The 14,958-nt window shown below is 46.6% G+C and overlaps 1 long non-coding RNA gene across 2 annotated transcripts; it reads left to right on the top strand.

Annotated features, from left to right (window-relative positions):
- Positions 1 to 624: 624 nt before the first annotated feature.
- LOC118607787 lies at positions 625 to 11,293 on the top strand. 2 transcript variants are annotated; one of them, XR_004952820.1, is made up of 3 exons: positions 625 to 984; positions 1,357 to 1,408; positions 10,577 to 11,293. It is a non-coding gene; the product is annotated as an uncharacterized LOC118607787 (long non-coding RNA). The 2 variants fall into 2 exon arrangements; XR_004952821.1 differs by lacking the exon at positions 1,357 to 1,408.
- Positions 11,294 to 14,958: the final 3,665 nt, after the last annotated feature.

The following is a 14,958-nucleotide window of genomic DNA, read 5'->3' as shown; positions in this document are numbered from 1 at the left end:
ATTTTCCAACTCAAATCTGATCACATAGTGGCAGAGTCTGCTGTCATCTAGAAAATTTAGCTGGAAGCTGTCTCCCTTCCACCCCTGTCCCAGCCCTCAGGGCAACTTCTGGTCAGTCCACAGGGTTGGTGAGGGGGTATGGGTGGCTGAGTATCATCAGTGTCTGGAGGAGCAGAGCCCCTATTTTGGGATCTCAAGTGTCCTTGTGGCCAAAACCATCCAAATGAAGGTGACTTTGGGTTGGTCCTGCCTGGGTTCCCGCTGGGCTGTCCAGAATGCTCCAGAACAAAGAAGACAGGTCTAGGGCCTATGGCTGGACCTCCAGTGTGGCAGATGGCCTCCCTTGGCTGGGTTGCACAAGCTGACCTTGGGGCTGGAGCACCTCTTTGCCACCTGTCTTTCTTCATCTCCAGGCCCACTGCAGGCCTGGCTGTGGGCTTGCTCATTTTCAGACCTGTGAGCGTGTTCCTCCTATATACAGCTGATCGACCTCCTTCTCAGTGTGTGTGTGTGTGTGTGTGTGTGTGTGTGTGTGTGTGTGTGTATGGCTTGTCTGTAAATGAGAAAAAAGCAAATAAAATACCTTAAGAGGGTGGGTTCCTGTTCTGTGTGCTTAGGCTGCCAGTCTGGCACTGGCTGTGAGGACTCTGGGCAACATCCTGGCACATGGAAGAGCAGGGCCGTCTGGAGGGTGAGAGTGGAGGGTGTCTCTGAGTCTGTAACCTTGGCCTCTAGGTCTTTGGGTGACTCTCCTGAGTGTCTGGCAGGTTTTAGCGTGCTCTGTTGCTGTGAGGCTGCCTGGGCTGCCTGGGACCGCAGCCTCCTGCTTCTCTGCCACATTCTTTTACTCAGACAAACAGATTCCTTTGCTCACTGGAACAGTCGAGCAGGAGGAGCAGCTGTGAAAACAAACACAGGGCAGCTGACTGGAGGGCTGAGGCCTGTTTTCTGGGGTCTGTTTGGGCCCAGCACTCCCAAGCCACAGTGAGTACCCTGTCTTGAACCCAGGAAGGAGAGGGTGGGCTTGTCCCTTTGCTGCCTATGAGTGGATCAGCCCTGCTTTCTGGGTTTTCCTCACAAAGGCAGCTCTAACGTGGCTTCTGGCAGGCCCAGTTTGCTTTTCAAGTCCCCTGACCTACTATGAGGGTCTCCAGCCAAATCTGGAGGGAAAATATTTAGAGAAAGTTGTGTTAAACAGAATCAGCCCTTGGGGCATTGGGAGTGGTCCTGAGCCTTCTTCCTGAGACACCCTGGGGTGCCTTGAGTGGGTAAAGTGGGCCATGGTAGGGTTGTGGATATTCCTTATGTCTGTGGGCTGTGAGAACAGTTTATTATGTCTCTTATTATATTCCACAGTGAGTGACGAAGCACATACATATGTACTAGAACTGAGAAAGACTCCTCAGAGGTAAGGAAACAGAACCAGACAGTGGCAGTGTCCTATTAGAACATTCCCTCTTCTCCCTTTCTTGGTGTGGGACATCTAGGCCTGGGTATACATAGTCTGGGGTTGTTAAATACAATGTCAAAGTTCCATCCCATAGTTCTCAGCTCTGCAGTCAGCACGCAGCTTCCCCACCCTTGCAGCCTTCTCAGAGCCTGGCTTGTGGTAAATTGTAGCCTTGTCTGGCACAGAGCCCAGCATACCAGCAATGAATATTCAGCCAGGACCCCCTTGGCAGTGCCTGGGCCTCCCAATATAGACAAAGCTTTCCAGCATTAGGTTTGTACATTTAACTGACCAGTGTATTAGTCTCCTCTGACTGTCATAACAAGGACCACAGACTAGCTTAAACAACCGAATGTACTGCCTGACAGTTCTGGAGGTGGGAAGTTCAAAATCAAGGGGTCAGTAGGATTGGCTTCTTCTGAGGCCTCTCTCCTTGGCTTGTAGATAGATAGCTATCACCTCTCTATATCCTCACATCCTCTCCCCTCTGTGCATGTCTCTGTCTTAATCTCTTCTTGTAAGGATACCAGTCAGATTGGATTAGGGCCCATCCCAATGACCTCAATTTACCTGAACCATCTCTGTAAAGGCCCGATCTCAAATACAGTCACATTCTGAAGTCCTTGGGCGGGGAGACAGGCAGTGGTAAGGCTTCAATGTATGATTTTTTTGGGGGGACACAATTCAGCCCATAACAACCAGACTCCCTTTGACCGATCTTAAAAAAGGAGAGGGCAATCTCCTCTGGTGAATTCTGCTCCACTTTCTCAGCTGTCTGGGTCACATTGGTAAGGCCGAGGGCCACAAACACAGCCTAGTGAGAAGCTGGAAGGTCTTAGAGGCTACCTGATCACAGATGCACATCCCCAATCTGATAGATGAGGTGTCAGGCTGACTGAGAGGACAGATCTATTCAGTGTCATCCATCCCAGCCTGGATGGGAAGAAACTCAAGTCTCTCAATGGCCAAGTCAGTGCTCCTTCCTGCACTATGCTACCTCTCCCCACTGAGTCTCTTCTTCCCACTCCAGCCTACAGGTCTATCTCCCACCCTGATTCTTGCCTCTCCTGTAGTTTCTCCAGTCCAGTTCTCCCAGGTTCTGGCCTGGCAGATGCTCCCACGGCTTTCCTTTGAGGAAAGTAGAGGTAGCAGAGGCCAGTGTTCCTGGAGGGGGCAGCTTCCACTTCAGCTGGCAGCTGTGGTGGAAGAGGTAGAGTGTGCCTCAGCTCCAGCCCCACTCTTTCTCAGAATGGGCCTAAGGAGAGCTATTGGCTGCTTTCCCATCTTCTCAACTCCCCATCTCCCAGGCACTGGGGGTGATAAGGGTGAGGCTCTCTGAGAAACAGACTCTGAGTTGGAGTTCAGCATGTGGGATGTTTATGAAGGAGGGTCCTTGGGATCCACACCTGAGGAAGGGAGAAGAAGGAAGCAGGAGTGGGCAGAAGGAGGAGCCGAGATGGGATCCAGCCTTGGCCAAACCCATAGGGAGCTCTGGAGCTCAGTGGCCCATCAGAATGGTCTCCATGTCACAACTCTGAAGCTATCAGTTATTGGGTGTAGGCTGCCCCAGGAAGGTGCAGCCTGGCCAGGGAGCTCTCAGCAGGTAGGGTAGACTTTGAAAGACTTGAAGCTGAGAGCTGGGTGGTATGAGGGAGATCCCTGAAGGGGGACCTAGAAGGTGTGTCACAGTGCCCACCACAGGAGATGATGATGCCATAACCTTTGTGGAGCGCTTTGAGACCTTGACTGCCTAGCTCCCCAGTCCTACACAGGTGCCTGGCATCTAGTAGGTGCTCACTAATTGTGTGTAGGGTTGTGGCATCATGTGAGGTCCCTGTCACTAGTTTCCTCAGGAAGCATGCTCATTTCCAAGTTGTCAAGGGAATGACCATTTTGCAGATTCTTGTGGGTAGCGAGAGGCCTTCATTTCCCAGGGAGCAGGGATCATTTAGGGAGTATTTGCATGTGAATTTCCAGTATATCTCAGGGTTTCCAGAGCACCAGAGAAAAGCAGCTACTGTTCACCAAAGAAGCCATTGCTCAGCTGTGGTCAAATTAGACTGTGTTTCAACCCACAGGGAGGAAATCATGGTGGAAATCAGGTGGAAGTTGGGCATTATATGGAGAGAAAAGGATTTCCTATATTCCTTTAGTTCCTACTTTATGCTGAGAGGGAAGTCCCAATCCGACAGGAAGGGGAATGTGGAGAGACTATTGTTCCTTCTACTTTGAGAAAATGATGGGAAGATGGGGCTGGAGCTGGGGGGAGTAATCTGAAGGAGTTCTAGTTTCTCATTCTGGAATTTGGCCAGAGGGAGGTATATTTGAGAAGTTAGGGGCATGTCTTGGGCAGTGACATGTCTGTCCATGGTTGTATTAAGAACTCTGGGAGGCAGTTTGGAGAATATACTCCGCACTCGTCTGGAAGACTCCATATTAAAGAAAACTCAGAGGGTGGCACCATATGGTGAGCAGAGCTGCCCTTGGCTCCTCTCAGTGGAAGGTAGATGTGTTCTGTGCCAGCGGTTCTAGGCCAGGGTCAAGATAGGGAATATCACAGAGTCTTCAGGTGTCCACAGGGCAAATGACAACTCAGGGGAGACAGAGCTGGCCAAGATGATGGGATTATGACTGTCCCCTGAGAGTTAAGCCAGGAGTTCTCTGCATCTCAATCAGAGAGGAAGGGTTCTCTGCATCTCAGCAACCACCATTCCAAGGGCAGCCAAGACTAGCCACTCCACTGCAGAGAGCTGGAAGTTTCCAGGGGGGTGTCCTAGGACCTGATTCTTCTCTTTGCATGAGGCTTCATAAGTCCCTCATCTTTCATAAGCTATTCAAAGTGTGGCCTCAGGATCAGCAGTCTCAGCATTACCTGGGAGCTTGGTAGGAACACCTAGTCTTGGGCTCCACCCCAGATCTGCTGAGTCAGCATCTGCATTTTAACACTCTCCCCAGGAGATCTGTATGCACAGTAAAGTGTGAGAAGCACTGGCATAAGTTCTATTCTCCTTTCCCATACGCCCAAACAGCATCTTGGTGAAGAGAGGCTGAGGGTAGAAATATAAGAGAACCTGGGAATTTGCCTAAAGGGCCATTTACACAATGGTATTACACTCAATCTACTACTTAAAACAAAAGCCTCATTGCCCCACCCCGTCTGGCTATGTTGAGAAAGAAGGGAACAGCTACAGACAAAGAAAATAACTGGCATCTTTCTTTGCTCATCTGCCATTTGAGATGATTTTGTGACTCTGCTATGTGTAAATGAAAGTGGTAGCTCAGGAGGAAGCCACACACAGCCAGTTAGTGACAGAGGTGGCCTTAGAACTCCCATGTCTTGACCTTGACATTTTGCCACTCAGTGTGCCAGTTTACAAATTGGCACCTGACTTTAGTGAGCTAAGGACTGATAGCAACTGGACAGAGCATGTTTTTGTCTATTAACTCTAACATAAAAGTTTGGGTTTGTGTCTTGCAGCTTGTCTTTCTTTTTCATTTCATTTTCCTAGCAAATCTTTTTATTGTACTTGACAAAAGTATCTGGCTATGACGGATTGAAATTAATAAAGAAACAAATAAACAAACACAAACAAGGTTGCTCCTTAGATAGTTTGAGAAACCTTGCTTGCTGCCGTGCCATTTCAAGTCAAGAAGAGAGATTCTGAAAAAAAGGGAAACATCATAGGTTTGCTCCAGCTTGGCATTAGAACTCAAGCCTGAGGAGCCAGGCTACCTTAGAAGGTGTGGGTCATCATTGCTTTATGTCCCCCAAGGTTCCTAGAGGCCTTTCTACCATAGGGAAGAGGGAGACAGGTATCAGTGGGGGGCTTTGGCCGTCATTCCTTCTCCCAATGCCCCAGTTTCCTCACCTGCAACTGGGTCACCTGCAAGTGGGACAGCAGCACGGTCCTTTCCTGACATGGCTGTCTCCTGCCCTGAAGAAGAAGCAGATCTTTGCCAGCCTCCAGATCTGCAGGATGACACTGTTTTGGGCGTGAATGTCTGGGAACCAGCAGCGGCCTTCTCTCCTCACTGAACCTGGCGCGTTCTTGTCTGGCAAAGGAATAAGCGCTTTCTTTTTATGAGCCTGCAAACCTTCACTCTCCCAGCCTCCCAGCTGGCCAGGAGCCAGGGGCTGGGCCTGACAGAGGCCGACATCAGCACCCAGACCCAAGGCTCTGGCTGCTCCTGATTCTGGAGTGTCTGAGTCACCACTCCTTGGCCGGCTCCATGAAAGACTTTGAAAGAATAAAGGAACAGGCTTTCCTAGGCCCTGCTGATAGCAATCTATCACCACGTCCACACTTGGGTCTCCTTTTCCTGCAAGCCATGAATGCTTGTAATCCAGCAAAGTGGGCTGTGGGTGTCGAATTATGAACTGCTAAACAGGGGAGGGAGGTCCAGCAAATGTGGGGTGTGTATGCCTTCCCTCTTCTGTCCCCTCAGCATTGTTTGCTTCTGTGCATGATAAAGGAGGGCGTGAGAAGCAGGTTTTTCTGTCCTCAGCAGCCATCAGCACATTTGTCCAGAATCATCAGACCACCCAGCATCCTGAGACATGCTTAGGACCCAGGCACACCATTCACCTGAGGGAATCGGGCATCTGGAGGCTGCTGGCAGATTAGCCCCACGGCTGGCCCTTGTTTAATGAGTGTGGCACCTGGTATGCAGCTAAACCCCTGCTTGTTTAGACAGTCTTGCTGGCTGCGCCATGTCACATGTCACCTGCACAAGGCAGGAGGCACAGGACCCTGAAGATGGCTATTCCTTTATTTTTTTCAGAATTGAGCCCTGGCTCAAGTCAAAAGGATCTTGGAAAAGGCCTGCTAGGGCCCAGAGAGTCTTATTTCTTGGGGGGCCTGAGGCCGGCCAAGGGAGCCAAAGGCAGTCAATGACATTTGGAGACAGAGGTGACCAGGCAGCAGGGGCTGCAGCCAGTTTCTCCATTCCATGACAGGATTCTCAGAGTTGAGTGCCAGCCATGATGCTCTGGCCTCCCTGGGCTTTCACATTTGATTGCTTTAAAGTGTAGATGCGAAGGAAAGTGGCAGGAGCCATTTGGTGGACACTGGCTGGGCCTCCTGTTAGTGGAACTGTAGGGGCAAGTGACTTTCCAAAGGTTATGATCTCTGAATCAGATCTGAAAGCCTTGGCCGTCGTCCCCTCTAAGCAGGGCATCCTAGACCATGGGCAGGGGCCTTCATCCTGCTTCCCTCCTGCTGCCTATTTCCCGAATGTTTATACTCCATCTGGCAGCCAGAGTGAACTTTTTCACTTTTATAAACTCTGATTTTGAAATAATTTCAGACTTGAAAAGTTACAAAAATAGTACCAAGAGTAGCTGTATCCTGCTTACCCAGATTCCCTGAATGTTAACATTTTATCAATCTGGGGGTGTGCATTCTCTCTCTCTCTCTCTCTCTCACACACACACTTTTACCCACCCCTCCCCACTCTGTTGAGATCAAGTTACAGACATGATGCTCCTTTGCCCGTAAATATTTCAGGGTGTATTCCCTAAAAAAGCCAAAACGAAACAAAGACTTTCTCTTAAAATAATCACAGTACGGTTTATCAAAATCAGGAAATTAAGATTGGTACTATACTATTACCTGATGGATAGATCGTATTCAAATTTCATTAGTGTCCTAATATCCTTTATAACGAAAGAAGAAAATATTTTTCCTGACCCAGGATCCAATCTATAACTGCCCACTGTATTCAGTTACTGTTTCTTCTTGATCTCCTTTAACGTGGCATGGTGCCTTGGTCTATCTTTGTCTTTTATGACGTGAACACTTCTAGAGAATACAGGCTGGTTGTTTTGTAGACTGTACCTTAGTATCGCTTTCTCTGATGTTTCCAGTGACTAGATTCAGGTTCTGCATGTTTGGCAGGAACCCCACTGAGGTGATCTGTGTCTTTTTTAGTGCATCATATCGGGAAGCACGTGATGCCCATTCGATCTATTACTAGCGATGTTCACTTCGATCACTTAGTTAAGGTGGTGTCTACCAATTTTCTCTACTGTGCTACTATTTTTCCCTTTGTAATTAGTAGTTATGTTATGAGCAGAACACTCTTTTAAAAACTAGAAATCTGATTAGGCCATCTCCCTTCCTTAACTCTAGTTGAAATCCCAATTTATTATCTTAATGTCCCAGTGCTATGTGACCTCTCTGCTGTCATCTCCTATCGCTTTTCTGGGAACTCCAGGCACACTGACTTTCCTGCTATTCCTAGAACATACCAAGTTCATTCCCATCTAAGGACCTTTGTACTAGCTATTTCTTCTGATTGGAATGCTCTTCTTTCCAGTTGCTACATGCCTGCTTCTTTCCATTTTTCACATCTCAGCTTATAGTTCCCCTGAGGGAGGCCTTCCTCCTCCACCCACCAGAAAGAGCTCCCCAGTTGCTCCACCACAGCACACTGTTTTGGTTCTCAGTGTAGGACTTACTACCATCTATGATTTGCTCATTTGTTTGCTTGTTGTGTGTTGTGCTCAGAAGCAGAAAGCAGGAACCAATGTAACTTTGCTCAGGTCCATGCCAATGCACCTAGCATAGGGCCTGGTACACAGCTCTGAATTGAATATTGATGAAGAATTTCCTGGGTTCTAACACGGAAATCTTGAAGCTCTTCCAGGTTGTTTATATTGGCCATAGTGCAGCTCTGCTGAGCTTGTGCAAGTAAGGCAGATGCAGCAGGATAGCTTAGTGCTCTTGCATGGTGCCCTTAATGTGGAGCTAGAGGAAACAACAAGGAGGCATGAGGAAGGAGGGTAGACAGAGAAATCTTTGAGCCCTTCAGTACAGGTTCTTTCCTCCCTCCCTCCCTCCCTCCCTCCCTTCCACCCTCCCTCTATCCCTCCCTCCCTTCTTTCCTTCCTTCCTTCCTTCCTTCCTTCCTTCCTTCCTTCCTTCCTTCCTTCCTTCCTTCCTTCCTTCCTTCCTTCCTTCCTTATCTTCTTTCTCTCCCTCCCTCCCTTACTTCTTTCCTTCTTTTCACTTATAGTGTTGGGGGTGGAAGGTCAGAGATGGGGAATCTGATATAGGTACACTTACATCCAAAGCATGAAGGCAGCCCAGAGGGAAGGCCTACAGATATTGGCAGCTTGAGAGCAGCAGGAATTGCCAGGCCAGCCAGCAGCTGGAACAGAGGCAGGCGGGCTTGTTCTGAGTTGAAGAGAGGGTGCCAGTTTACCAGCACTGGGAAACATACAGGGAAATCAAGCAGTTGCCTTCAGATATCATCTCCCCTGTGCCCTGGCCAGAGGATTCTCCCAGCTGTCCATAGCTCCTGCTGCATGGCTGGTAAACATGAGTTTGTTTTTGACCAAAAAATTGTGGAGAGAGGGCAATGCTTAACACTAGGAGTGATTTGGGGGGAGAGATGTAAGGATGGGGCTTTCACATCAAACATCCCCCCAGTCATGTTGCCTGCAGGAGATCCCTGTATGGGACTGTGCTACCAAGGATGACCCAGGACAAAATTCTCCCCTGAGTCACCAAGAGGGAACCCATTATGGTCCAAGGTGTTGTCTCTTTCATTCTCCCCCCTCTTTGTTTTTCTCAGGGAGTATATTTATCTGCTTTGGCTGCCATAAAACACCACAGACTGGGTAGCTTAAACAACAGACATTTATTTTCTCATGGTTCTGGAGGCTAGAAGCCCCAGATAAAGGTGTCAGTAGGGTAGGTTTCTCTTGAGGCCTCTCACCTTAGGTTGTAGATGGCTGTCTCCTGCCAGTGTACTCACATGGCCTTTCCTTTGTTTGCATGCAGAAAGAGTAAGCTCTCTGGTGCCTCTTCTGATAAGGACACTAATCCTATTGGATTAAGGCCCCACTCTCATGACCTCATTTAACCTTAATTACAGTCACATGGGGGTTAGGGCTTCCATATATGAATTTGGGGAACGGGGCAATTTAGCTCATAGCATGGAGGAGCCTTTGACTCTTAGCAGAGAGCTGTGGAGATTCTACTATTGAGTAAGTCTCTTGGGAGGTGTCTCATCCCTCTCTTAATGCTGCTGGGACCTGGGAATTCATTTTGAGAAATCTTCACAGAAATGTCAGGATCCTCTATTTAGGTAATGCTACTGGCCTTAGTGAAATGAAACCTAGGTTTTCTCCAGTGGGCCCTAGCAGGAGAAGCTTTAGGTGGCAAGATGAGGAATGAGTAGTGCTGCATGTAGACTCTAGGGTTAGGTTCTGGCCTGAGGTTCATCTTTTCTCATGTTTATGTGTGTATTGAGTGCATGTGTGTGTGCACATGAACATGCACACACTCACCGATTAGAACTTCCAGGCAGGGAGCCACTGCTGGCTCTCTCTGCACTGACCTCCCCCACTTTGGACACTTGACACCACCGACCTGTGCTCTCTTTGGTCCTCCAGCCTAGGTATGGCCTCAAGACCCCTGCTTTACTTTTAGGAGCCCACTGAAATGAGGTTGGAATTTTTCAGAAGCCTCTGTGATAGTAGAAGACTCACACACAATGACATACAGTCTTGTGGGGGCAGAGCCAGTGGCCATTGTAATTATCTCTTGCTATATAACAAAGCATCCCAAAACTTAGTAGCTTAAAATGATAACATTAATTTTGCTCACCAATATACAGTTTTGGCAGGGCTCAGCAGGAACACTTTATCTCTTCTCCACTTAGTATCAGCTGAGATAGCTCGAAGCTGAGGGTTGGATTATCTGAAGACTTGCTCACATGTATGTCTGGTGTTAATGCTGGCTGCAGGCTGAGACGTCAGGATGCTTAATCGTGGCCTCTCCAAGTGGTTCTTGGCTTCCTCACAACATAGCAGCTGGGTTCCAAAGACGAGTACCTCAAGAGAGAGAACCAGGTGGAAGCTGTTGCACCTTTTATGACCCAGACTTGGAAGTCACCCAATGTCACTTCCACCAGATTCTATTTGTTAGAAGTTCATCACTAAGGCTGGCCCACATTCAAGGGGAAGGGGTTAGATTCCACCTCTTGATAGGAAGAAGGTCAAAGAATTTACAGCTATGCTTGAATATCACCACAGTGGCTTACGGCTTCTTTCCCATTCACACAGATCTTGGGAGCTTCCCCTTCTCAATGCCCTTCTCAATGTCTCCCTCTTCACAGGATCACTGTTATAACACCTGTCACCCAGCAGTGCCTTTCGTGGAAGCCAGACCAGGAGGGAGCCATGCTTTTTCTGATCAAAGCTAGACCAAGACTTAAAGCACTCTGCATGGGAGAATAATTTGAAGACCCTTCTTCACACAGGGAAAAGAATGGATTTCCTATCACAACAGCATTTGGCTGTAAGTCACAGAAATGTAAAACAAAGAAGAGGTGTATTTCCCTCTCATCAACAGTGTGCACCTGACATAGAAGTTCTGCAATATGAAGTCCTTAGGAATCCACACTCCTTCTATCCCACTGCTCTGTCATGCATGACTTCCTATCCCCAGGTCACCTCATGGTCCAAGATGACTGCTGAAGCTGCATTTTGACTAGCAAAATGGAGGAAAGGATCAAGAAGCAGCAGCAGAGGGTTCCCAGAACTGTCACGTGGTATTTCTGATTATATTTTATTGGCCAGAGCTTATCCACATGGTCACTCCTAGCTATGAGAGTCTGGGAAATAGTCTTTATTTGGGGTGGCCATGTGCCCAGCTGCAATTGTTGATTCTCTTAGCATGAAAACAGGGAGAGAAGATACTGTGGATTAAGAAGCAGACTCTGCCAAACTCATTAATTAAAACATTTTATGCACAGACTTACTCACTAATTCCCCACCTCTACCCCCCAGCTGTAGAAAAATTAATGGCCTAGAACATGGCAAACTATCTTATACTTTTCGTAGTTTTTTTTTTCAACTCACATCAGTTTTCTTTGGCAATTTCTCAAATCAGACACTTTGGTGGGGAAGACTGTTGAAGAGTTTACAAATTATATAATAAAATGGATCATTGTTTTTGGTAAGTAGAAAAATTACACCATGCTTTATTTGGTTTCAGAATTTCAGCTGATTGCAACTATGTGAGTGTATTACAAAAATGCCCAAAGAGAGGGGTCAGTGCCAGCCAGGGGTGTTCTTTAAATTTCCATATAAGGCTGCTATTTACTTTGGTAGGAGCTTGTGGAAACTTGCGTCGACTTACGTGGGTATTTCTATTTATTCCAGTGGTATTTTGGACCCTCTAACAGACTGGTGCCCTGGAAAACTGCCTGGCTGGCTTGCCCAGCTAGCTTGGTGTCTAGAGACACTAGGAAAAACTTTACAATTTGGAGAAGACCTGGGCTCTGCCCGAAAACTATGGCCTTGGCCTTATGGTCTTCAATAGGTGAACTGTGCCTCTGCATACTACACTGACTCTAATATTTATCTAAGGCACTGGATTAATTTCCTGGGGCTGCTGTAACCTAGCACCACAAACCGAGTGGCTTAAATGACAGAAATGTATTGTCTCACATTTCTAGACGCTAGAAGTCTTAGATCAAGGTGTCAGCTGGCTTATGCTCCCTCTGTGCATGTCTGTGTCCAAATTCCCCCCTTTATAGGGACATTTGTCATATTGGATTAGGGTCCACCTTACTCAAGTCTGACTTTTTAATTAATTACATTTACAAATACCCTATTTCCCAATGCAATTGCATCTCAAGGTACTGGGGATTAAGACTACCACATATAAATTTTTTTGGGTAGGAACACTATTCAACCTATAACAAAGACATCCACATAAGGAATAATTGTGTGTATGTATTATCTTTGTTCACTCTGACCTAAACCTTCCTGATTTTGGCAGGGGGGATGGAGGGTTGTTTTCACCAGTGAGAGCAAGAAGGCTGATGGGAAAGTGGTTAACTGATAGATCTTTAGTTCTTTACCAAAAAGACAGGGCCACTTGAATCTAGCAAAAGTCTGAAATTTGACAACCACATGCAATATCTAGAGCAAGGGCCATCTATTGGAATATGCATCTATTTGGAGGTAGTTTTAGTTTTAGTTAGTTACAATGTATCAGGATATTTGCAGCTATATCCAATGCTTTCAGTTCTAATAACAAGCTTACTCCAAATGATGTAGATAATTGTGAAGTTGTCATCTATAACCCAGAAGCCTAGAGGCATGACAATTCCTGGGTTAGTTAATTTGGTGCTCATTGATGTTATTGAAGACCCAGATCCTTCCCATTATTTTGCTCTGCCACCCTCAGCATGTTGGTGGTGGTCTTCTATCTTGCCTCCTTGTGTTCACAAGAGATTTGGACTGGCTCCAGGGGTCAGTCCAAAGGCTTGAAGAGAGAATGTGCCTTTCTTGAATCCTTTTAGAAGAGCCCTAGCACACTTCCTCTCACCTCATTGGTCAGAATTGTGTCACTGGAACAGGAAATAGAGTTGCCATAACTGGCTTTGACTTATCAAGCTTCATTCTTTAGAGTTTGGAGAGGCTAGTCACATTTAACACATACCAACTGCCCTTTCCCTGAACAAAATTGGGGTTATGTTGGCAGGGAAGAAGTTGGTAGGCCTACTGCAAAAGCAACTCATAAGATCTACCACACAGGCCCTGATTCAAATGAAGGGACAGTAGGAGGCTTTCTCTGACAGAGGTGGGGGTGGGTAAGAGTGGCAGAGATGGGAAGAGAGAGGGAATGCCACAGAGAGTGGTTAGTCAATACCTTCTTAGAATAACAGTTCTCATCAGGCACCGAGTCTGACTTTAAGCTGACAAATGATTTTCCTTCACAATAAAAGTACAAACAGAATCTTAATTAATGAATTTGCCAATAGCTGTTACTTATTTTATGGGCCTCAGCCCAGATTCAGTCCGTGGACAGGATGAGTGACTATGTGTGTGTGGATGTGGCTATAAATCACCCAGGGCCCAGGACAAGGACAGTCTGGTTGGGATCTTCTTAAGCAGCTCTTCCTGAGAGAGCTGAAATTGCCATGACATCACAACAGCCGTGAAAGCCACAGGAGCTAGGATATCTATAGCACCCGTGGGAGACCCACAGCAGTATAGACTGGCCCCAGCTTGCTGCTGCTGCTTCTTGTGGCTGAGAGGACTAACATTTTCCTCAAGAGATCATGGGCCCAATATCACACTACCTGTGGGTGGGTATTTCTCCTTTTACTATTTCTGCCTAGAGAGAGGCCATGATGATTTCAGTAATTGACCTGCTTTTGAGGAAATGCTTGGAAGTGGTTACCCTGGTTGGGTTTGGGATATATCTGTGTCATACATTCAATAACCATGTGTCTTACTATGTGCTGGGGGTTAGGAGGGACACTGATGCAGGAGGAGGCCTTGATCTTTTTCTCGGGGGCTCAACAATCTCATCTGGATGCTGGTCAGAGTTACCATGGTGAAGGAAAAACCTGCCAGCCCTTCGTTTATTATGGAAGCCAGTAGAAGGGGGAGGTACTCTCAGAACATGAAAATGGCAGTAAATAGCATATGTTGACAAGAGAGTAGGACAACAGATGTCAAATACCAAAGTGAGCATGAGATAGACATCCTGAAAGATTTGCTAAAGTTAGAGGTAGCATAGATCACCTGTGTTTTGAAATAGCTCCTCAGGTAATTCTGATATAATCACTCTTCCCTATTCACTCAGCTTTACCTCACACACTGCCTCAGTAATAATCACTAAATCGCAAGAAAATAACTAATAACCTCTTACATACTTAAAGGCAGTTGAGTATCTCTTCTTTCTATAGCTTTCTCAACTCCATTTCCTTCCATCTGCCTGTGCAGGTCTGTTTTCCAACTATTGTTAATGATTAATAATTTGTTTAATATTAACTGAGATTTTCAGTGTTTGGTTCATATTTTCCTGGCCATTTGCTACAATTCTTCAAAATGAATTCTTTGCCTCCACATGGCATCAATAAATTAATTTCCTTTATTTTTGTCCTTGATGTGGCTGAGAAAACCTGGAGTTCCATTTGCAATACCTGGTCCTTCAGTACTTCTCTTGTTTTCTCAGGATTGAGATAAACTGTGCAGGTTGGCACCCAGTGAGACAGCCTCTAGATGATCCCACTCCCTCCAAAAAGTGAACTTACTCTGGTGAGGTTCTTCTTATCTTCAGGAGCAGAAGCTGTTGAATAGGTTTCCCATCTCTGTCTATATCAGTGCCATTTACACACTTCATTTCCTTCAGAATCTTAGAATGACTATCACTCAGTCCTGCCAACTTAACAATGGTAGGGTTTCCACATTTTTTTTTACTAACTTTGTCTTTCGTGACAAGTTATTATTCAGGGAGTTAAACGGAGCTGCCATTGCCATGGCTCTTGCAAGAGATCTCACTGTTTGCCTTCACTTTCTCTTGCTACAGTGGCCTCTTGGGGCTGGAGGTTTCTGAGTCTCGCTGATATCCCACAGACACCATTGTCCTATGTCTTCTGGTCCCTTTGGCAAAATGAGCCTCAGTGACCTACCACTTATAGCTGTTAGTTACTGCTCTGGAACTCTGTTTCTTGTGAAGATGGAAGTGATAATATTT

This window comes from Rousettus aegyptiacus, unplaced genomic scaffold (assembly GCF_014176215.1).
Source record: "Rousettus aegyptiacus isolate mRouAeg1 unplaced genomic scaffold, mRouAeg1.p scaffold_m13_p_9, whole genome shotgun sequence".
NCBI lineage: Eukaryota > Metazoa > Chordata > Mammalia > Chiroptera > Pteropodidae > Rousettus > Rousettus aegyptiacus.
The sequence above is the reverse complement of the archived record's forward strand: the minus strand, read 5'-3'. Positions and strand labels throughout refer to the sequence as shown.